The sequence below is a fragment of the Pinus tabuliformis genome, chromosome J (assembly GCF_031772625.1).
Source record: "Pinus tabuliformis cultivar Carrire ecotype Pingquan chromosome J, CPIR1, whole genome shotgun sequence".
Taxonomy (NCBI): Eukaryota; Viridiplantae; Streptophyta; class Pinopsida; order Pinales; family Pinaceae; genus Pinus; species Pinus tabuliformis.
In genome coordinates, this window is record NC_142295.1 from 1,279,754,244 (window position 1) to 1,279,778,951 (window position 24,708).

Consider the following 24,708-nt stretch of genomic DNA (forward strand, 5'->3'; position numbering starts at 1 on the left):
CTTACAGATTTTCAAACATCAATGTTTAGATAATAAATAATGGATGGGCATAAAAAAAACATAAACATTAACACCAAAAATAATAATAGTCACATGAACCTACTGAGAAAGAGGAAACACATAAGATATCATCTTCACATTTGATACTTTGGAGAAAGGCAATCTTGAGTACCACAATAAAATAAAGAAACACCAAACTAAGAGAGAAGTGAGTGTTAATTTTTAAAATTTTGATATAAACATTGGTTTTCAAGAGAAATTGCAATTAACAATGTACAAATTACTGAATAAATAATTACCAATTAAACTTTTAAGTCACGTTTTAATGGGTTATATGCTTAAAATTATAGGATTTCAATGCATATTTGTTACACCTCTATTATAGACCAAGACAAATGTAACAAATCATTGTACACTAGTGGATCAATATGATTGTTTTCACATAAGGCTTGATCATTAAAAGGACTTTAAGGTTTGTACATTTTGGGACAATTGCTAGTATAGTCAACATCAGAGAAAATACATACGACCCAGAACATGAGAGAAAATACAAATGACCTAGATCCATTAAAACCTTGAAAGTTTGTTCATGAACTCTCTGAATTTGGTATAAAATGTGTACTGTATTTGAAACTTCAATTTTCCATGAAATTAATGGGACATGAATTCCCACAAAGGAGTTCAGAAATGTGCAATTAAGTTGAGCTTTCATCTTGTCATTCAATTGATGGACACTGAATATTAAATATAAGATAAATATATAGGAGTAGCATGTGAGCGTCAGTTTTATAAAGAAGATTCTTTTTATTATTAATAAAAATATAGATAGTTAGTTTCATTTTAAAGGGTTATAAATATGAGTTATAAATACAAGACTTAAAAGGTTGTAAATATGAGTTATTAATTGTTTTTACTCAAAAGATGATAAATAGAAATTTAGCAATTTCTTTTTAATTGAGTGACTCAAATTCATGTTTCTTTAGGTTGAAGGTAAAGCCACTAAAGTGGAAAAATTGTGATGCCAATAATTAGAGGGATTGCCATCATGGGGTGATAAGAAATTTAATATTCCAAGAAGAGGAGGTAGTAGTAGATTCTAAATAAATTATCAATGCAACAACATAAATGTTTGCAACAAATTTAGAGAGATCCACCTTGTTTAATAATGCACACACTACATGGATAATGGATTTCCGCACTTTATGGCTTACGGCGTTTTCTTTGCAACATCTGGTGCAAATGCTAGTAAATATATTTTTTGAGTTATTTTGAGTGTGATCTTTGCTTCTTTGCAGTTACTTATGTTATGGAAGGGCTTTATGATTTCTAGTATTATGAAAGGGCTAGAATAGGTTCTTTTTAAATAGAATTCTTGATCACTGCATAAAACAAAAACATCAAATAAAAAATATGAAACAAAACAAAAATAAAGAAAAAAATCTCTCTTCACTACAAGCCTATCTCTTTTTCTTTGATTCATTGTGATTTAGGTTTGATTAGTTTTTTCATCATGAATATTTTTATCAAAGTGCTACCTTTTGTATCGATGATATTAATGTTTAATTATTTTATTTTCTTTAGATATTTGTTATGGGGCTTCCCACCTTAGGTCCATGACATCTTGAACTAAGAAGATGATAGTGGATGACTTTATAGTAGTTTTCTATTGGTTGTCTCCTATACCAACTTCGCTTCACAAGAGCTTGAGAAAAAACAAGATATATAAGTATTTAATACGAGAGAGATTGGGCCTCAAATTTGATATTATACAAAAACAAAAAATCAATTTACGATTTATCAAATATATTGCACACCGTTTATAGATTTATTAAAACCATCAATTGAACATTAAGATTTCCAACAAACCTATTGTAACTTTTCATTTATCGCATCATTAATAAGTCATATTGTTTGACTAATTCTATTACAGTTCCTTCCCCTATGGTTCCTATGAAATTAGGGAATGTGGTTTGATCCAACTAGGATAAGAAAACATAATGATACTCTTCGATAAAATGACATAAATTATTTAGAAATGAGTGAAACATCATGAACATTTTCTTCTAGATTAAAGGTACCTCATTGTACAACTGTATATTAATTGTTATAGAGTTGAAATAAATAAGAATTTACTTAAAATTTATAATAATTTAGGCTAACATAATGTTGCAAGGGACATAACATGTATGATAAAATGGATATAATGATATCATAAAGAATCAAAATTAGATTGATGATAGAGTTGAAATTAGTAAAAAAAAATCTTATGATTTATAATAATTTGGAGTAGCGTGATGCAGCCTACATATAGTAGGTATGATCAAATAAATATAATAAAATGATAAGGAGTCAAAAACATATTGTTAAATTATGGTATGTTCTATGCTTAGAGAAATTTACTTATTTTTCTTAGTATTAGCCACAAATTAGCAGTCACATATACATTAAGTAAAGTGTAGATAGAACATTAAATGATCAACAGAAAACAAGCCAAGACAAGAGACACGAGATGTGGTGGCTAGCCAGGCTAAACCCCAATGCAGGGAAACCCTTTGATCAAATCTTGTTTTATCTTCAATAGTTCAGCAGAGGGAAATAGTACAAAATCTAAATTCTGTAATATTATATCAGCAACAGCAAACCCTTGATCAACAAAGTCAAACTTGGTCAAACTAGTTGAAATTGACCTCTAAAATGCTTGGTCAATTTCTAGTCAAATTGTCCTTGAACAGCCTGAAGAAACAACCCTTGAACAACCTCAAAAGTTCAATCAATTTGCAGATTTCTAAAGTCAACTATAGCACTAAACTTGGGCAGTCAATATCGGTCAAACCAGAGGTCAGATCACCTTGATTTTTGTGCCAAAAATTGCAACCTGCCTAGGAGAGGCAACCATACACAATCCACACTTCTAGAAGGTCAATGCTTCGTCAACCTGGTCAAAGAGATGACCTGCTACCCCAGCATCCTTCTTTCTGCATCTTCCTTTCCCTAGGACATCTCCCTTTTAGCCACACGTGAGAGAGAGAGAGGCGCTCCTTTTATGCGTAGGGGAGAGAGAGAGAGAAGATGAGTGAATTGAATTGTTCAAATGAGGAGAATGCTCCTTATATTTATATGAAAACATTGAGGTTGAATAGACATGATTGTTGGGCTTTTGAGCCTATATAAGTTTGCTGGACGACCTTGACAAATTGTCCATAATCAAAATAAACTCATATCTCCATAAATACTTATCGGAATCAGATAATCTTTAAATCAATCCTGCACCTCTCGATGAGAGGAATCTAGGAAAAATATTAGAAGCCATAAATAAGGTGATCCACACGAATTTTGGCCCTAGTTTCCAATTTTAACACTCCCTCTCAACTAGGGAGAACTTCATCTGCAATCTGTCATACTGTTGATGCTATCCATCCATCAAATGCACTGTCCTGTACGGCTTGACCCCACTCTGCTATGCTCTGACCTACTTTTCTCTACTCTTCTCGAACTATGAAGAAGAAGAAATGATCAAGTATGTATCATACAATTCTCCACTAACCCGAAGTCAGTCTCAGAGTGTGAACCATTCTCACTGATCCCAGATCAGTATCATTGATCCCAGATCAATGGAGGTCATCCTAGCATAGGGAGTACGGTAGATACATCAATCCATCCATCAATAGTACTACTATGGTCCCTATCCTCATTTCCTTGCTCATTGATCGGATGATAGGTACTTCCCATGAGTCCCATACTGCATGGGTAGGATGCCTCGACAGGAGAACTAATGATCCTGTCCATAGGAGAATGAATCATCCTATCCAGTGGATGCCATGGAGAACTAATCATCCTGTTCCACAGTCGCCACGTGTTGTCACAGGGGAAGGTTGAACCTTTACCCTATACATAGTGCACCACCAAGGGATGGTGAGTCGCCCTAAGGTCACATGTCGCTCTGAGAAGTGCCCTGCGCCCCCTTGGAGCTCCCAGAGCTCAATACATCATACTCAATGCTCATAAGAGGGTCTCTGAATGACACCAAGTCATTCTCAGAAAGTCAAGAATTTGAACTTTCCTAGGGGCTTTGTGAAGATGTTGGTGACCTGTTCATCTGTACCAATATGTTGGAGCCTTATTGCTCCTTGTTGCACCATATCTCGAATATAGTGGTACCTGATATCGATATGCTTGGAGTGATCATGAAATATGGGATTCTCTGATAAACGGACCTCGCTTTTGTTGTCACATAGGATCACGGTGGTATGCAATGTAAATCCAAACAACTCACTGAAGAGTTTTCGCAACCAGACTGCCTCATAGGAGGCCATGCTAATAGCAATGTACTCTGCCTCGATGGCACTCAAAGCCACCGACTTCTGCTTCCTACTCATCCAAGATATTAAGGCAAATCCCAAAGAGAAATAGCACCTGGAAGTGCTTTTTAAGTCCACCATACTGCCTGCCCAATCAACATCAGTATACCTGAGTAGTCTCAGATCTCCGACAGTGTATCTCAACCCATGAGTGATTGTGCCACGAAGATATCTCAAGAGATTCTTGGCACTAATCCAATGTGATGGTGAGGCTCAACCAGATGTTGACTAAATGTGTTGACTGCAAAGCATATATCCAGACGGGAGTTAACCAAGAATATTAATGCTCTGACAAGTTGACAATACTCGGTAGCATTTCATAAATCAGGTTTGGTAGCACTACTGCTTAACTTCTTGAAGTCAAGCTCCATCGGGGTAGTTATAGGCTTATAGTCCACCATGCCGAATCTTTCCAATATCTTCACCACATATTTTCCTTGAGATAGGAAAATCTCCCCTGGTTTCTGTGAGACTTCCAGTCCTAGGAAATAGTGCATAAGTCCTAGGTCTTTCGTCTCGAACTCAGAAGTCAACTCCCTCTTACATTCATGAATGAGAGGGTCTACACTTGTTAGAAAGAGGTCGTCAACATATAGCACCAATATGAGAGGGTTGTCATCTATAACGTAAAAGTAAAGGTTAGGGTTGGCTTCACTCATAGTGAATCCCAGCTTCATCAAGTAGTTATTGATCCTCTCATACCATGCTTGGGGTGCTTACTTTAGCCCATAGAGGGCCTTCTTCAACCTGCACACATGAGATTCTCGATCATAAATCTCAAATCCTTCGGGTTGCTCCACATACACCTCCTCTCTGATCGAACCATGTAAGAATGCAATCTTGGCATCCATATGATGTAGGTTCCATCCTTTCGAAGTAAAGGGCTATGATCGAGCGGATGGTGGTATATCGGGCAACAGGTGCAAATATCTCGTCATAGTCTATACCTTCCTTCTGGGAGAATCCACGAGCAACAAAATGAGCCTTATACTTTTCCACACTTCCATTAACTACATGCTTTATCTTGTAAAGGCATTTTGAAATGACAACTGCTTTGTCTTGGGGTCTGGGGACCACATCCCAAAAATCATTTCTCACAATGGAATGATATTCCTCGGTCATAGCATCCTTCCATACTTGATGCTTGACAGCATCTGTGAATGAAAAAGGCTCATTTTGGATGATTGTGCCCATGATAGTTAGGAATCCCTGATACTTGTTCGGCTTCTTACTTTCAAAGAAGGTTCCTCAGGGTGCAATGTGTCCTTCAGCATAATCAAGTGTCCCCCTAAGCCATGAAGGCCTCTTCCTAGAAGAGGAAATATTGTGTGGAGGAGGATCAATAGGATCCATAGGTTCTTCCACATCGGGCATCATCTCATCTTCCTTTTCCTTTGGTTCCCCGGTGTCAGCTTCTTTAGATCCGCTTAAAGTAGGAAGATTGTCTACATTACTAAGAGCCATATCTTCGTCAAAGGTGACATCATGACTAATCTCGACTTCCCTTTGACCAACCACATGGATCTTATAGCCCTTAGTATTTTCGCTATAGTCCACGAAGATTCCTTTCTTTCCAACTGCACCCAATTTATTCCTTTTCTCTTTCAGCACATGAATATATATAGGGCTTCCAAAAATTCTAACATGAGATACGTCAAGTTTCTTACTGGTGAAAATTTCTTCGGGAGTCTTGGAACCCAACGCTTGATGAGGGCATCAGTTTTGTACATACACTATGGTATTTGCAGCTTCAGCCCATAGAAACTTCGGAAGTCTTTGATCATGGAGCATAGCACAAACAACTTCCACAATTGTATGATTCTTCCTTTCTGCCACACCATTTTGCTCAGGAGTATATGGTGTAGTAGTCTCCCTCTTAATGCTAGCCTCTTTACAAAAGTCATGAAACTCATTGGATTCATATTCAGTCCCATTATCAGTCCTTAAGGTCTTGATCTTCTTTTCGGTTTGATTCTCGATCAAGGCTTTGAAGTGTCAAAACTAGGAGAACACTTCATCCTTGTTTTTCAGGAAGTATATCCAAGTGTTGCAAGAATAATCATCTGTAAAAGTGAGGTAATATAAATATCCTCCCAAGGAGTTCACAGGCATCATATGGTTATGTCTAAGTGAACAACCTACAATATATTGAAGGTCTTTCTTTGGCTTGAGGGGAATGGTCCCCTTTTGAGCTTTCCTTTGGTACATCTTGCACATACACCTTCTTGCTCTAATTTGAACTCGGGCATCCTAGTCACCATTTTTCTTACATTGGGTAGAGCTTTATAATGAATGTGAGTAAACCTCCGATGCCATAGTTCAGACTGAAGATATGTTTCACAAGACATGACACCTAGCAGACTTCCAACGACCAGATATAATGAATCAACTTGAAACCCAAGAGTAAAAGCATCTTTAAAGTTCTTTTTCTATACGTGTACCTTGCCATCACCGAAGGCCACCTTGTAGCCTTTGTCTTCCATTATTGACATGGACACCAGGTTCTTTTTGAGATCAATTACATATAATACATCTTGTAAGTGGATTGTATTACCCTCATACAATTAAAGAGTGACATTTCCTACGCCTTTCATGGGATATTTTGAATTATCTCCAAGAACAATTTCCAGGTTGGTTTCCTTCTCTATCATATTATAGAGAGCTTCTTTGTAACCAGTGAAGTGCCTTGAGGCACCACTATCAATAAGCCATTTTCCTAGCGAGTCCGGGGGAGCAGTAGTAGATAGAGTTGTTGGTAGATAATATTCATCTTGTCTATTGTTAATAGTGTTAGATTCATACCTAGCATTTCTTCCCTTGTTGAATGGTTGTCCTCTTCCTTGATTTCTGGCACTTCTTTTACCTCTACCATTTGACCTGCCATTCCATTGATTGCCTTGAGAGGGATTTTGATGATCGTCTTGGTGTCAATCCCTTTTATCAGGGCACTACCTTGCATAGTCACCCATTTTATTGCAATTGTAACATCATCCTTTTCTTCCACCCTTTGGTCCAGCCTTTCTTTTGAATTTAGCCCCATAATTGTTTCTTCTTTTAGTATGAGAAGAAAAGGCAGAGGGATGACCTTTAAGTATGGGAATTTCTTGCTCTTCCATCCTCATTTCTTCTTGAATGCATCTGGCCATTAATTCCTCAAATCCAGGAATTATGTTATTGTGGAGAAGACTAGTCCTGAATATATACCATTCAAATGGCAGTCCTCCAAGAGTTGTGATTGTCATTTCCCTGTCAAGAATTACTTCCCCAATAGATAGGAGATCGTTCATGATCTCGGTGATCCTTAATAAATATGCTTGCATACTCTCATCTTTGCCCTTCTTAATTTCCTTCAGCTCATTTCTAAGAAACAAGACTTGATTTGCATGATTAACTTTAAATAAACTCACCAGTCTATCATAGATTTCCTTAGAGGAGTTCAAATCGGAAACATAGGCCACCAAGTGCTTGTCGATAGAGTCCCAAATGATCTTCCTTGCTTTGACTTCTCCCTTAGTCCATTTTTTCCTAGCAGTAGCAGATACATTTGATGGAGGATCAACAATTCCGCCTCTCACATGGTCCAACACTTCGTGTTCTTCTAATGTTAGATCGAGAGACATCTTCCATCCGTGATAGTCAGATTTCTCATGGAGTTTGTCTTCAGCAGGGAAGTGTGTTGAGGACCCCATTATTTATTTCAAATAGCCTTGCCAACCTTCTCTTTGGTGATTTCTCTTTCTCTTGCTTGGGCTTTGTCTTCACCTCAGCTCTGATACCATGTTAATTATGGTATTTTCTATGCTTAGAGCAGTTTACTTATTTTTCTTCTTATTAGCCACAAATTAGCAGTCACATATACATTAAGTAAAGTGTAGATAGAACATTAAATGATCAATAGAAAACAAGGCAAGACAAGAGACACGAGATGTGCTAGCTAGCCAGGGACAAACCCCAATGCATGGAAACCCTTTGATCAAATCTTCTTTTATCTTCAATAGTTCAGCAGAGAGAAATAGTACAAAATCTGAATTCTATAATTTTATATCAGCAATAGCAAACCCTAGATCAGCAAAGTCAAACTTGGTCAAACTAGCTGAAATTGACCTCTAGAATGCTTGGTCAATTTCCGTTCAGCTTGTCCTTGAATAGCTTGAAAAAACAACCCTTGAATAGCCTCAAAAGTTCAGTCAATTTGCAGATTTCTGAAGTCAACTATAGCACTAAACTAGGGTAGTCAATACCAGTCAAACCAGAGGTCAGATCACCTCGATTTTTGTGCCAAAAATTGCAGCCTGCCTAGGAGAGGCAACCACATCCAATCCACACTTTTGGAAGGTCAATGCTTGGTCAACGTTGGTCAAAGAGATGACCTACTACCCTAGCGTCCTTCTTTCTGCGTCTTCCTTACCCTATGACGTCTTCCTTTCATCCACATGTGTGAGAGAGAGAGAGGCACCTTTTATGCATAGGAGAGAGAGAGAAGATGAGTGAATTGAATTTTTCGAATGAGGAGAATGCTCCTTGTATTTATATGCAAACGTTGAGGTTGAATAGAGATGACTGTTGGGCTTCTGAGCCTACATAAGTTTGTTGGGCGACCTTGACAATTTGTCCATAATCAAAATAAATTCATATCTCCATAAATACTTATCAGAATCGAATAATATTTAGATTAATCGTACACCTCTCGATGAGAGGAATCTAGGAAAAATATCAAAGCCATAAATAAGGTGATCCACATGGAGTTTAGCCCTAGTTGCCAATTTTAGCACATATTGATTATAGATGGTGGAGAAATAAAAGCCCAATTTTAATTAATACCCAAAACTATGAAACAATAAATTTTTCCTACTCACATTAGGCTCTTGAAGATTAGAATCCTATGCTTCCAATATGAATTTTCCTTGCATACAAACAATGAGATAGCAAGTGAATATTTCAGCCTTGACAACCACCTATATCATCACAGCCTCAATAAACTATGAATATACTCTGTTTTTATATAGGACTCAAAGCATATTATTCATCTACTACAATGAAAGTAGCTAATGGAAAAATTTTGCTCTTAAATTATGCCTAGATCTACCAATAAGGGTCACGTCAATTTCTATAGTAGTTTCTCGACAATCACCATAGTTTGTTGTGCATTTGCCTAAATTTTCCTTGCATAAAGACACAATTTGAGAGAACGTTGCTAGCATTGGTCTCTAGTATCACCTTGGAGATGAAATTTGAAATATGTGTAATTTCAATTGCTATGAGGGATCATAGTCACTGGTAATTTCAATTACTATGAGAGATCATAGTCATTAGTTGCAAATCTAAATGTTTAAATATTAATTCTAGATCAAAAGTCCATACGAGGAATGATACAAGGGCATGCAATGCCTTCTTGTTGTGTTTCTTCTTAGGAACAAGCTGAACTATGCCCTCGCATACAGCGAAGTCATAGCCATTGTAATGTAGAGACTTATTTTTGTTGAAATAAAAGTGAGGATAAACAAATGTTACCCTTCAAGGTTTATGGATGTCTTGTTGATTGCAAAAAAACATGAAAATTTTAGGCTTCTTTATGATAAAAAAAAGTTTGTTTCCACTTGCATTCAATCAAAGTTGAAGAAGCATAGTATAAACTTTGCAAGGTCAGTTCTGTACAATTTGGAGATAAGGGTATTCCTTACCTCAACACTTATGATGGATGCACAATTAGGTACCTAGATCCATTGGTCAAGGCCAATTATATAATCAAGATTGACCTAGAGACAGATAAGATCAAGGAGTTCATCAAATTTGATGTTGGTAATGTTGTAATGGTTACTTGAGGTTGTAATAGAGGTAGTGTTAGAATCATTAAGCATATATGAAAGCATAAGGGTAGCTTTGACATTATTCACGTGCAACATGCTATTGGGTAGGAATGTTTTATCATATTTTAATTTTTTTAAAATAATAAATATTATAAATTGATTTCATCTTAGAATCTTATACTTGTTTTCCGAAAATTTTCTATTTGGTTTTATATTTAATTATATTCTATAATTTTAACTCATATTAACACAGGTCTTATTATCCACATTTATTTATTCTTATATTAAAATTTATAAATTGAAATTATTTAAATTTTAAATAATTAAAAATATTAATGGTAAACGAAACTCAGGTTACATCAATGAAACCTCATTAAAACTTTCAAAATTCTTGTTCAACAAAATACGATAATATGATCACACGAAAAAAATCATTTTCCCTCTCAAAATCTTGGAGAAACTTAGAAGTCGCCAAACAAGCCCAAGAGTGAGACGTTTTTGTCTTTTTACCATTGGAATTGGAGCATGATAGGATATATGGTAATCGCTAGGATATATGGAAAAACAAACTCAAAACAAGCATCGTTCTATTGGTCATAGTAACCAAACAATGCAACAAAATCCCATATGACGACGGGTAAGAAAATATAACACTCGGTAATCAAAATACATAACCGTAGAGACAAAAATATTTATATGCACATGGTATAATTTGATACAACGGATGATAGGAGAGTCAGAACTACGATATTGTAAACCTTTTTTTCTTTTGACATATGCTTATATGTTTTTTTGTTTGACAAAAAAAATCCAGACTTCCATCACCCGTCAAAGAGTCAATTGAAAGCAATTGAAATTAGAGGATGCGTCGTAGAAATAAGAAGATAACTAACCTTGTTTTTTGTTTTTGTGCAGTCAGACGAGAGAGAGACATAATTCCTTCGGCGCAAACAAGCTACACGACCTCTTTCGCTGGCCAAAAGTCCTGCAAAAACCAAATACAAAAATCAACAGTAAACAAATCATGACAGAAAAATCGACAGTAAACAAGAAAAGCAAAAAATGACTGGCGCTATACCTTCAAAAATTCAAAAATTTGTCCAGCGCAATAACTTCCAAAGCAACTACGAATGAACTGCTGATTAACTGCCAAAACAATTTCAAACGTACTATCAAAAAGTTTGAGAATGACTCACGGTCAACATATATATATATACAATTTTTTGGTCGAACAAGTTGTTCAGCTGAAAAATCTAGTCGCCAAAATTTTCCCACACCGGCCAAAAATTTGTTGCAGGATTGTTGTTGGTTTAAACAACCATGTTTTCTGCCGAAAATAAATTTAGTTTTTCAGCCGAAAAATATTAAATAGTTGGGCCAAAAAAATTAATTAGTTTCGCTGAAAAGTACAATTATAATTTTTTTTTGCCAGCAAATCGCAAAAGTGTAACTTAATTTCACATTTTCGCAGATAGGCGTTTTTAATTTTTTATTTAATTATAAGTAATTATTAGGTGGATGGTGGAGATTTAACCTCCATAGAATAGTTCACAATATTTGTAGTAGTATATAGAGATCAATGGTTAATATTTCTCTCCCAGTTAGTTATGTTCTTTAAATTAATTTATCTCAAATTAATTAATTAAAGAAAATATCATATGAACATTGTCATATTAGGTGTGTGGTATTAACAAGCCATGGTATTGGCTCATGGTATTGTAACAAACATTATTTACAAGTTAAGAAGTTCCAGGATAAAGTGGTGGATTAATTCCTATCAACATTTACCAACCATTTAATTTATATGGTTGTACTAATATACTCAATAATGATGTCATGGATTGATTCTAGCTCCTTTTCATCAACCAACAATATAAAAGCAATAGACAAAACCACAAACACAACTATATATGACTATGGTGTACCATGTGGGATATGGTTGAACTTTGTTGACCATGTACACCACTCAACCGTTTTTTACCATGGTTGATTATGTTGAGTATTTGACCATGGCCAAGCATTGTCTATCCTTGCCATGGCTACCATGGTTGAACGTTGTTTAGCTAGTTTTCTAGTTTGAGCATGGATGATCATGTAAACCTTGATTATGCATGGATAGGTATTGTTTGACCATGGTGGACTATGCTTGAGCATAAATGAGCACGGTCACCATGGTTGAGAAATGTTTAGGTGGTTTTTCCATGCTTCAATGAGACTGACTAAGTTTGAACTTGGTGACCCAATTTGAATATGGTTGAAGTTGTTAAATAAAGATTGAGTATGGTTAATCACTGGTGACTATGGGAAATGTGTTTGAGCATGGTTGTCAACATTTAACTATAGATGACTATGCTTCACTCTGTGGACTATGGTTGAACATAGTTGACCATGTGGGCTATCATTGAACAAAATTGACCATGTATATTACATCTATGTTTGAACATGTTGTCTATATTTGTATTTGGTTGATAACGAATGAACATATTGACCATCCTAAACCACGGTCAAACATGGCTAGCCACAATTGACCAAGTAAAGTATATATGGCCATGGCGGCCATGGTTCATTATAGTTGAGATGGTTTGACCATGGTTGAATATGATTAAACATTTTGTCCATTCTTGACCATGTTGAACATGTTTGACCATCTTTGAGATTGTTCGATCATGGTTGGCTCTGGTCATGTATGATTTTGTAACATACCCCACTTCCACAACAAACAAAAAGATTCCTTGGTGCATTATCACCAAGTTCCTGTTAGATTACTATCACAATTGTGTGTATTATCCCACTCTCTCATTTTATATTTAATGTAGAATTACTTATGCTAACTTCATATTGTTATATGTACTGCATGATTCCTTATTTTTAATTCATATTGATAGCTCATGGCTAACTACTTCCCTCCTTATACAAACATAATTTGATTTCAATGCCTTCTCTTATTTAGGTTCTTGGCAACAGTCATACTTTTGGAGGAAGTTAAATATTAAAAGTAATTAAGTTGGGTTATCATCATACCACCATTATGTGTCATTGTTGGTTCTTCCATCATATGTGGTGAGGGTTCTTTCCCTAGTGTATAGAAATATTGGACCCAAGGTCACTTAATATAAAAGATTATGAGCATATTTTGAAACCTCGACTTTATGCTTGGGATTTCACCTTATGTTTTACATTACTTCACCTTACCCATGAGGTGATGAACCAATGAACTTGAATACGTAGCCTTTTCCTCAGTGTTTACCCATATCTTCCCACATGAAATGTCAGCTAGGAGCGGTCCCAATTTCTTTGAGGAATCCAATGGTGGTGAAGATTTTCATGCTCCTTTCGTAGGGAAAACTCTTTCCTTATTGACTCATTTACCCTGTCTTTTTTCAATTAACCTTTTTGCAATTAAGGGGAGGGTTTCAAATTCAGGCCTTTTGGTTCTTTTGATATCAATCGTTCTATGCATTCTACTCTTCTTGCATTGTTGCAGGCTATTATTAGTTAGTTTAGTCAGTTCTGAGATTTGTTTTTGTTGATTACTTCAATTCTGCTTGAGGATGCAAGTATTGGTAAGTGGACATGCTCCTTTAACAGTTATGTATTTTTACTAACTCCTATCACATTATCAGAACATGGGGTAAATTTTCTTACGATTATCATATCGGGTATATATGGTAGGTTCCCTGACAGAACCCTTAAGAAATTTGGCCAGTTCAACCCTCATATCAGGGTTTTTCATTTCTCTAACATGTATAGTTCCTTGATATATATATTTTCTTAGAATTCTTCTAGAGTTGAATTGACTTAGGCTTCCTAGTATAGCCAAGATAATGGTTGCCTAGGTAATTTCTTAAATATTTTCATGTGTTTCCCTAATTTATTTGAATATGTTTTAATATTCACTGCTACTCTACACTTAAAATTTGTTTAAGGGTTCCAGGTAAACACAAAGCTCTTTTAGGGGTTCCTAACATTTTCGATTAGGGTCCCTTACCCATAACATCTCGCTTCTATAGAGGGAAATTCATTTTTGAATCCCTTTTATGTCTTACCTATTATTATTTCAGAGAAAGTTTAGATTACTGGTAAAAATCATTTGGGGCTTCCTTGGTTCCCCATTTAAATTAAGAAACTACATCAAGTAAGAGTTAGCCTCAGGGTTTTAGGTTCTTTACTTCTATTTTTTTCACATTTCCTCCAACTTTGTTAGGTTGATAGTTTCAAATTTTTGGGTTTCCAATCCCTTGTATTATTAGTAATGCATTTTTTTCCTTAGTTCCCATTGATATCTTAGTAGCTATATCTATGGAATTACAACCTCTGCAAGGACTTGAATCCTAGGTAACACCTTCTTTCCTTTTCCCTTGATCATGGTCAACTTTAATTTATGGAGTGAGGTTATTAATTGAATCTTAGACTTGTTATGATATCAATGATGGTTTCCTTCCAACAAGAACTAGGAATCACAACACCTAAGAAAACTCTAGAAAGAGTTTCCTTGATTTAATTTTAGAACTTTTTGTAATTTTAATATGGCTTGCTAATGGAAGTGTTTTTTTTATATGTTGATTCCAGGTTAGGCTTCCTCTTGCCGTATTTTACCATGAGTTTTACCCATTTCCTATCTAATCTCAATACATTTCAAGTACTAGGAATTGTCACTGGATCGCTTGGGTAGAGGCATCTATTGGCATGCATTTATCTTTTTCCCTGTAACAATTGTTATATTGAGTCAATTATCACTCAACTATGTTTTGTTGTAAGCAACAACACTATATATTGATCTTTTGATATTCAAACACATGCACATTTTTTGAACTTAGAATGAATTTACACGTGTAACCTACTAGCTACATATTTCTATTTACATTAATAGATTTTAATCTAATAGTTAGATTTTATTTATTTTTTATAGAACCAATTAAACATGGTATTTACTTGAATATTCTATTCCATGGATTTAATAGTTTCTAATCAATCCACAATATGTTTTGTTTTACCTATAAATTGCCATAAAATTCTCAAATGGCTTTCACTACCATGGGTTGCCTTCATATTAAAGCGTTAATCTCAGTTCTTATTTATTTTGGGGTTTACTTGCTACAATTTCTTTTTTAGATGGATAAACATGGAATTTGTTACTCTTTAATGCATTAGCCCTCTATTATTGGGCTAAATAGCACCAGTTTATTGGTTTAACTATTAGTATATTCCACCAATCTTGGTGTATCCCACCTGTCTCCATGCCATGTATCACTACAAAAAACCAAAAACTATGTATATTATTCAAGGCTTTACTCTTAGTTACAATAGTGCTATAACTACCATTCTCAATTTATTTAAATGTTTGAAGGATTTGTTCCTTCAGTTTGAATTTTATAGTTATAGTAAATATAAACCTTAGCTTCAGACATAAGTGCTCTTCTTTGCACTCATACTTCATGAATTTTGAATTGTTTAAAGACTTTTTTTATGTAAAGAGTTAGATATGACTATTAAATTTTAGGCAATACATATAGATATGTACTTATGTCATTCTCATATTACCTCTTTGCATAAACAATGGGTTAAAAGGAGCAATCTGCACTCCTCAATCTTGTTTAAGCTTTTTATGTACAATTCATATAATAATATACCCACGGTAACTCTTCAAGTGGTTTGTATAAATGCAACATTTGTTGTTGACGTTATATTTACTCATTTACTAAATTATTGTGTTCTTATATTACACTATATAATTATTAAACAACTCAATTTTTCCTTCCTTTCACGTTCTAATATATGCTAATGCTTAGTAACAATATATTTACATAGTGTTGGCATTATGGCTAATTTGTTGTTCTTGATGGAAACCTACTTGATAAAGATGTCAATATTATGAGTATGGAGACTAGTACAAAAGCTACAAGAGATGTGAATAAAGAAATGAATTTCAAAGTTAGATGAATGTTAAATACGAAGTTTTGAAAATTATACACAGATCCTATGTAGAAGGGTTATGTACATATGTAGGTATTGAGAAGAAAAGTAGCGTAGATAATCTGCACCATGGTAATTTGGATACCAAGGGTCTTTACCATGGTATTTTCCCATAGCAATGTGTTCAACAATGGTTATTTGATCCCAACAAATAATACCAATAGCATTACTAAGGAATTGGCTGAAGATATTGAATAAGGTGAAATCTATATAAAGAGATGGAGATCAAAGTGTTATGTGTGCAAATATTGGGTTGTCTATGAATGATTTGATCTGAATCCGGTGTGCACTAGGGAGCAAGGAGAAGATTCATATATGAAAGATCTGAAATATGTTGACATATGTGCTTGATTGATTTACTTTTTGGAAACTTCTAAGTAGCTAATACTAATAAAACTATGATAATGTGATCTAAATTATTTATTGAAAAGTATGGAGTGTTGACAATAAACATTGCGGAAAGTGATTTTGTGTTTGCAACAATTTTTTTTTAGATCTGTATGCACATATGTTTGGGCATATTCGTGTACATACTTGGATCCATCTATGAAGGGTCATATATACATTTTGTGAAATAATTTTCAGTATGTGATCTATATTGGGGTTTGATCTAATACATACATTGATATTCCTTGTGGAAGTCATGTACACAAAATAGGGTTTGATATGATAATTAGTGTTTACAGATTTGATGATTGATGTTTACAGTTGATGTTTTCTTGTTTACTTTCTGTTTTCTATTGATGATGTATTTATCATGATTGAGGTAACTTGGAACAAAACTTTGTGTGAGTATATGATCTATAATTGGTTCTGAAATCTGTGATTGATTTAGTGATCTATAGCTGGTGAAATGGCATGTGAATGATTTAGTGATTAATGATTTAGTGTTCAGTATTCTGAGATATGTACGCAGTTTTATTCATAGACAATATTATCCATTTCTATGAACGTGACACTAAGGTAAAGAGCATTAAACTTCAAACATTTACAATTCAATATGACACTCATAATGCATAATGATGAAAGTATCGGTTGTTTTTTCCTTACGGTAGATGAAATTGTAAACTCAATGAAAAACCTTGGTGATGAAGTAAAATATTCAATTTTTGTTGAGAAAATTATGAGATCTCTAACCCCAAAGTTCGATTCCAAAGTCTTTGCCATTGAAGAAATGAAATATTTAAAGAATCTCACTATTGAACAACTCCATGGGATTTTAACAGCTTATGAAGTGAGAAAAGGGGGTCCATCAAATATTAGAGAAGAAATATTTAAAGCTACATACAAAGTAAAGGAAAAGGAAGAGCTTAAGGAAACATGTTACATTTCAGATGAAGAAGAAGTGAATTTCATGAAGAAACTCCAAGTAGGAACTGACAAGTTTAGATGTAAGCTTCCTTTCAAATGCTTTGTCTATGGAAGGGTTGGTCAGTATGTTGCTAAATGTACTTATAAAGAAAATCATGAGAAATGGAAGAATTATTCAAAAGGGAATGTTAAAGGAAGGTTTGATAACAAGAAAAGGTCTTATACTCATGAATATAGTGAACATTCTTCCAATAATGAGGATGTTGAATTTGATCAAGATTGTCAATTGCTTATGGAATTTGAAGAAAAATGCGTAGATGAATCTGGTGATGTTTTTATGGATGCTCTAGAAGAAAAATATATATGTATGGAAAATACTCTTATTTAAGAAATAATTAGCTAAAAATATTTCTAGAAGGAGTTGAATTAGCATAAGAAATTTTGAATAAACAAGTTCTAGAAAAGGAAAGACACATTGAAAATTTAGAACTTGAAATAGTGGGTCTAAGAAAGGAAATTGAGAAAATAAGAGCTCTAAATAATAAATTTGCTAAAGGATCTAAAACTTGAGAAGAAATCATCAAAGTGAAACACTCTACAATAATTAACACAATTCTTGGATACAATTAAAATGTTGAATCGTCAAAATTTTCTAAAACAGGTACTGGAAGCTACCTCAATGCAATAAAAGGAAGAACTCATCAAAATGATAGCTCTAAGAAAAATAACGAAGGATCAAATATCTCTCAAGAAAATAATATTTACCATAATCAAAGGGGAAGCTACTCAAGAAGGTATTATACTCCCAAATACTCCTACTTCAATGGTCAATGCTTCACTTGCCATTATTTTGGTCACAAAGTTGTTCATTGTGTCACTTATAAAACTATTATGAATAGAGAAGAAAGAAACCAAAAGGAATGATATCAGGGAAAATAAATCTTCTTGTAATGTTTTCTCACCTCTTCAAGATGAAATTGAATTTTATGGTTGCAATAAATTTCATCATAAATAAACTAGATGCAGAAGTAGAATGGGACCATCTTACGAGCGTGAGAAAAAGAAAATAACACCTAAGGTATGGAAAAAGAAAGATACATACTCTGAAAATTGTGGTCTAGATTTGTATGCAAGAGGTCAAGAAAATCGGTGGTACGTTGACGATGGATGTTCAAAGCATATGCAAGTGAAAAAGATAAGTTTATGTCTTTTAATGAAATAAAGAAATAAAATAATTTAACTTATGGTAATAATTCTCCTGTTTCTATTGAAGGGAAAGGAACAATGTTGCTAAAGAAAAAGGTCAAGGCTGGAAATGTTTTATTTGTTGATGGATTAAGACATAACTTGTTAAGTTTTAGTCAAATGTGTGAACAAGGGCATGAATTTGTTTTCAGATCAAAGAACTATGTGGTAAGAAATATGGACATAGGTAAGATCATAACAAAGGGAACAAGAACTCTAGGCAATGTTTATGTCTCAGAAGGCATCCAAGAAAATTATTACTTAAGAAAATCCGAAGAAAGTTGGATTTGGCACAAAAGGTTGGGACATATTAACTTTTCTCAATTATACAAATCAAGTAGAATGGAAGTAGTTTGTGACTTGCCCAACATCTCTCCACCTAAAAATAACATCTATAAATCATGTCAATTTGGTAAGCAAGCCATAGTTCAATTTAATGCTAAATAAGGTACTTCAAGTAAGCCACTTGAACTTATTCATACTGATTTGTGTGGTCCTGTGAGAAATAAGTCTCCTCGTGGTGAATATGTTGGATTGGCTTACTAAAATATAAAGATGAAGCATTTGATAAATTTAAAGTTTCAAGGCTCTGGTAGAAAATGAGTTAGATTTGAAAATGAGATGTCTTAGATATGATATAGGAGGAGACTTTATATAAGATGAGTTTTTTAATTTTTGTGAACAACATGGCATCAAAAGACAATTTTCTAAAGCTAAGACTCCTAAACAAAACTGAGTAGCAGAAAGAATGAACAAAAAAATCCAACAAATGAAATGTGTCATGCTTGATGAGTCAAGAACACCACATACCTTCTAGGGGGACGAAACACATACAACCATGAATATTCTTAACAAAGCTCATGTTCGAGTAAACAATGATAAAAATCCTTATGAACTATGGTATGGTAAGCATGCAACTGTCAAACACTTAAGAAGTTTTAGAAGAAAATGTTACATAAATAAAAATGATGATAAGCTTGGAAATTTTGAATCTAGAGTTGAGGAAGGAATCCTTCTTGGATACTCTTCTAAAAGAAAGGGATATAAATTCTATGATAAAAGGCTTCAAAATATTATTGAATGCATAGATGGAATGCATAGATGTTGTAGTTAATGAAGCATCCATAGGTACCAAAAAGGAAGAACCAGTAGATGATGAACCTCTCCCTATTACAAGACAAAAGGATGTAGGAGAAGAAAATAAAGAAGCATGAGAAGGAGGAAATGAAGATAAGGGTACATCAGAAAAGGCTCCTTCAAAGAATGTTCAGAAAAATCATCCTGAATCTAAAATTATAGGTGAAAAGGAAGCTTGAATGCAAACTAGAAGAACTCTTGTTGGAACTTCTATTTACGTGACCTTACTATCCACGACTGAACCTCAAAATGTGAATCAAGCAAGCAAAGATGAATTTTGGGTTAAGGTAATGAATGAAGAAATTGATCAAATAGAAAATAACCATACATGGGAATTAGTACCAAGGCCTCATGATAAAAATATTATTGGGACAAAATGGGTTTTCAAAAACAAACTAAATGAAAATGGAGACTTAATTCGAAACAAAGCAAGACTTGTAAGCAAAGGATATGCTCAACAGAAAGGTATATATTTTAAAGTATATCAAATGGATGTTAAATCTGCATTGTTAAATGGGGATCTAGAAGAAGAAGTCTATATAGAACAACCTGAAGGGTTCATTCTTGGAAATGATACAAATCTTGTGTGCAAACTTAAGAAGGCATTGTATGGATTAAAACAAGCTCCTCATGCATGGTATTATCATCTTGACAGGTACCTTCAGTAGCAAGGGTTCAAAAAGGGCTCTATAGATAGCAACAACTATATTAAAATTGATAAAGATAAAATTTTGATAGTTGTTTTTTTTTTTTTTTTTCCACTGGAAAAATCCATAATTTTCATTGATATAGAGAAAATTACATATTGTAAATGATGTTGCATATGCTATAATCTGAGCCATCCATGTGCTAATAAGAGGGCCTCTAAGCTGTCCAAATACACCACGCAGGGCGATCTACCCAAAAAAATAGTTGTATAAAACTATAATGTGTCTATATAAGCTTGTACATAGGCCATGCAGGGCCCCTTCCAGTATAATATCTCAAAAATATATGTCAAAGTATCATCAAAAAGATTTCAAAATTTGAGTTTTTACAGTTCTTTACAAAAAACATTTGTAGATTCAAGGACTGAGGTCCCCCTGATAGTGTTGATCTATATATGGCCGATGATAATAGCGAAATTCATCATTCCCCCTTTGCTCTTGTATCACCCATTCTCCTTTGGGTAATGACGCGACCTCCTTGGATAGTTCGTCAGCACTGCAGTTATGCTCCCTGTAAATGTGATTGCAAAAGATATTATTAAATTATGCCTTGAAAATATTCACTTCATTTAATATGTTGTTGAGTGTGTCAGCACTGCAGATATGCTATTGAACCAGTTAATAATAATCTTTGAGTCCCCAAAAATATTTAGATTGAAGCATTGATGTCCCAAGGAGAAATGCACTAAGTGACAGAGGGTAATGAGTTTCGTGAAATTATTGGTGCCAGCTCCTAATCCCATCTTGACTTTGTAGAAATGTTGTTCATTTATGTATAGAATGAAACCACCTCCACAACCCTGTTGATTTGCAGCCCCATCAAAGAATGCCCAGGGGGTAGTTTTTTCAATGCTAGGAGGTGGGTGGGTGCGGCGCTCTCTAGGTGATATAGGTTCTGGAAATTCATTATATGCAGAGATTATGCCAGCCTCTATGTGCGGCCAACACACAGCTTTGTTATAAAAAATGAATCGGTTTCGAGCCTGCCAGATGTACCAGCTGATAAGCAAGGGGGGGCTCTACATTTTAGATCCCTTGTGTCTACCAGACCAGTCGTCCCATGTGCTGCTTAGATCATTGCCAGTCCATGACCCAACTGTTGTTGGGAAAAGTATCCAATTCGGAATGCCCCTATCCCACTCTAAGGTGTGATAGTGCCTTAGCAACAAACAAGGAAAACTATCTGAGTATTCTTCTTTATGAGATGTAAATAGAGAAAGAAGGATGTAACTAACCGGTGTCTTCTGCTAGTTTGTCGATCCAATCACTCTCTCTTTTGTTCACTTCCCGCTGCCTACTCTTTCACTGGTCCAGCTTCACCCAGTTCCTGCAAGATCACAAGAGAGGAAAACTACACAAAAGACATGGATTTACATTCATAACTAGTTTAGGATCAGATGTAAACTAAATATGAAAATATAACAAAACATCATTGAAATACAAGCATATAGGAGAAACTCAAATAGCTTTATTGATATGATAACAAGGTTCAAGAGGAGATACAACCAAGTGAGTCCCGATCCTTCCTCTCCTCCAACAAAGCATAAATCACCCAATGTACTAATCTCAATCTCAAACGAACAACAATTCTCTGCAAAGTACAAAATTCCAACCTCCTGAACCTCTGGGTGAGAGATCCATATATAGATGTAAGCAAAGAGGATGAGTCAGCTTATGTTTTGACTGGTGGCTTCTCTCTGTCAGTTCTTGCTTCCACTTGGAGGTTGAGAACCTCTTACTCATCACTAGTCGAATTCATTGAGGCAAGTGTCATTGGAGAAGATTCTGGAAGCTTCCAGGGTCTTTCCACCTCGTTGAATGAGCTTGCCATTTGTCATTTCCCGCTCAGCGCACCCTGGTAGTGCTTCTACCTGCGTTGCAGTGCACCTAGCCAGTGTAACTTCTGCATTTCAGCACAGACAGCCAGTGGAGCATCTGAATTGATCCTGAATTGACTGTTTTTGAGTTGTTTTTGGTGGAGAACTTCTGGGAGAAGCTATCATTGGTTGACCTTGTTCCTTTAGGGGTAGGAACAACTCATTTAGGGACTTTGGATCCCTTGGATTATGGACATTTCATGCTCAATGCTGTAAGGCAAAAAAATGTCTATAACAGTTGCCCACTAAAGTATGAGGCCGTTTATCGGGTGAAATGCTTTATTAGGAGGATCCAAAGTTCTTCCAATGCTGGGAGGAGACTTGTAATAAGATACAATACAATACATTATTTTTCTTACTGCTTTCATGATCTAGCTGAGGCGGGCATTCCCATGCTCAGCTTTATAAATTCATTTTTCTTTACATAGAACAGACAATTGTCTGATGGTAGACTGATGATTTTGATGAAATCATCATCCTTTTGGTAGGATGATTATCTGCTGCAATGTTGTACATGTCAATGTCTTTATTTTTTCCTGAATATATATCGCAGCCCGGATGGATGAAACTAGATCCAGGGTCTTCAATCTCGTTCGATCTTCACTCTAAGTATAAGTCGATCCATGTGAGAAATGTTCTGAAGTCGAACATGGAAAGACATCGCTTTATTACCAGTCAATGATGTAAACTGTTAAAAAGCGCGAGAGGAATCACCGATAATGATAATGACCCTCAAGGTACTGCAGTACAATTCACGTGGTGTGAATAAAGGACTTGGCGTCGAACACCACGCAAAATCTTTCGGTCGAAGGTCATTGATGTATACTTGTCGCCGGAGGTGAGAAACTTGCCATTGAGGCATGCAAGCTTCAAAGTACTGAAGGGGGTGTTCCTAGATCAACTTCTTGGATAATGAGCTGATGTCGACAAGAAGCGATCCATCAAAGAAGGGCCTTAATGTATCCCACATCAGTGACACGGAACGGAGCAAATGATTTTGATGGAGGTGAAAACGATATGATGATATATGGTTCAAGGTGGCGGTCATGAAAGGATGAAGGATAATGTATGGTAGTGGATGGGACAGGGTTGACTTCTCTGAATGACTTCTCTTGAACATATCGGTGATACTTGTGTGATGGATTGGTAGCATTTACCCCAAAGATGGATGGTATTGGCGAGACCATGGTGATGTAACCGGTGAATGAAACAACCCAACCCGACTCAGGCACGGAGTGGAAGTGTCATGTTCAAGAGCGACTTGCTACCAATAAAAGTTCTTTGAGTTTCTTCCCAATTTTTCCCCAGTCATTTCTAACCAGTACCTCTTTATTATTGTCAAGCTTGAGGAGGATAACATATGCTTGTTCTATAATTTGCCCTTCGGGCAAACCCATTGCTATGTTTTAACGAGCTTAGCGATAGTGAAACTCGTTCTCGTCTAAATACAAGTTTGTCGCTATTAATGCTTTTTAACGAGTCTAACGACAAAGATAACTCGGTCCTTTTCAATTTTAGAGAGTCTGAAAAGGTACGTAAAGATAACTCCAAAGTTCCTTTTTCGTCATCTAATCCCTTAAGTCCGAAAAAGTATAAAACAATACAGAAGGGATGAGTTTTCGATAGTTTTAACGAGCTGAACAAAACAAGCGCTCGATCTTTTTGTGCAATAACCCCTCAGGTCCAAAAAGATTAAAATCTAGAGGAGGGATAGCACTTCCGGTCGCTTTAACGAGCTAGAAGGCCAAAACTCGGCAATCTTTTCATATTTTACGAGTCAGATGAAAAGAGCTTAAAGAAGACTCGTCTTTTGAGGAACGAGTGATAAACGGGTTAGCAACTGATTCCAGGTAAGGTTTGGAATTTTCCAATCACGGCAGTGTCACAAGGATGGCTAGTGAAATCACTCTTCACAGTTGTTCCTCAAAATGGGTAAACAATCAAATGGAGGTGAATGATCGGCCAATGGAAAAGTGGAGGTGATGGTGCAAACACGACCAAGGCTTTAATGGCTGATAAATCTACATTCGCAGTGGTTATTTACCGGGTAGTTCATTTTTTAACGAGCTTAAACATGGGTTGAAACACTTGCTCGATCTTATGTTTATTTTTTAACGAGCATGAACTATGTGCTAAAACTTCTCGATCTTATGTTTATTTTTTAACGAGCATGAACTATGTGCTAAAACTGCTCGATTCCAGTCATAAGATAAGAATGTCTCATTTAAGATGCCATTTTTATGGGGCTTGCACCTCATAAAGCTTTGCCCCGGAATCCTTTCTTTATGCAAGC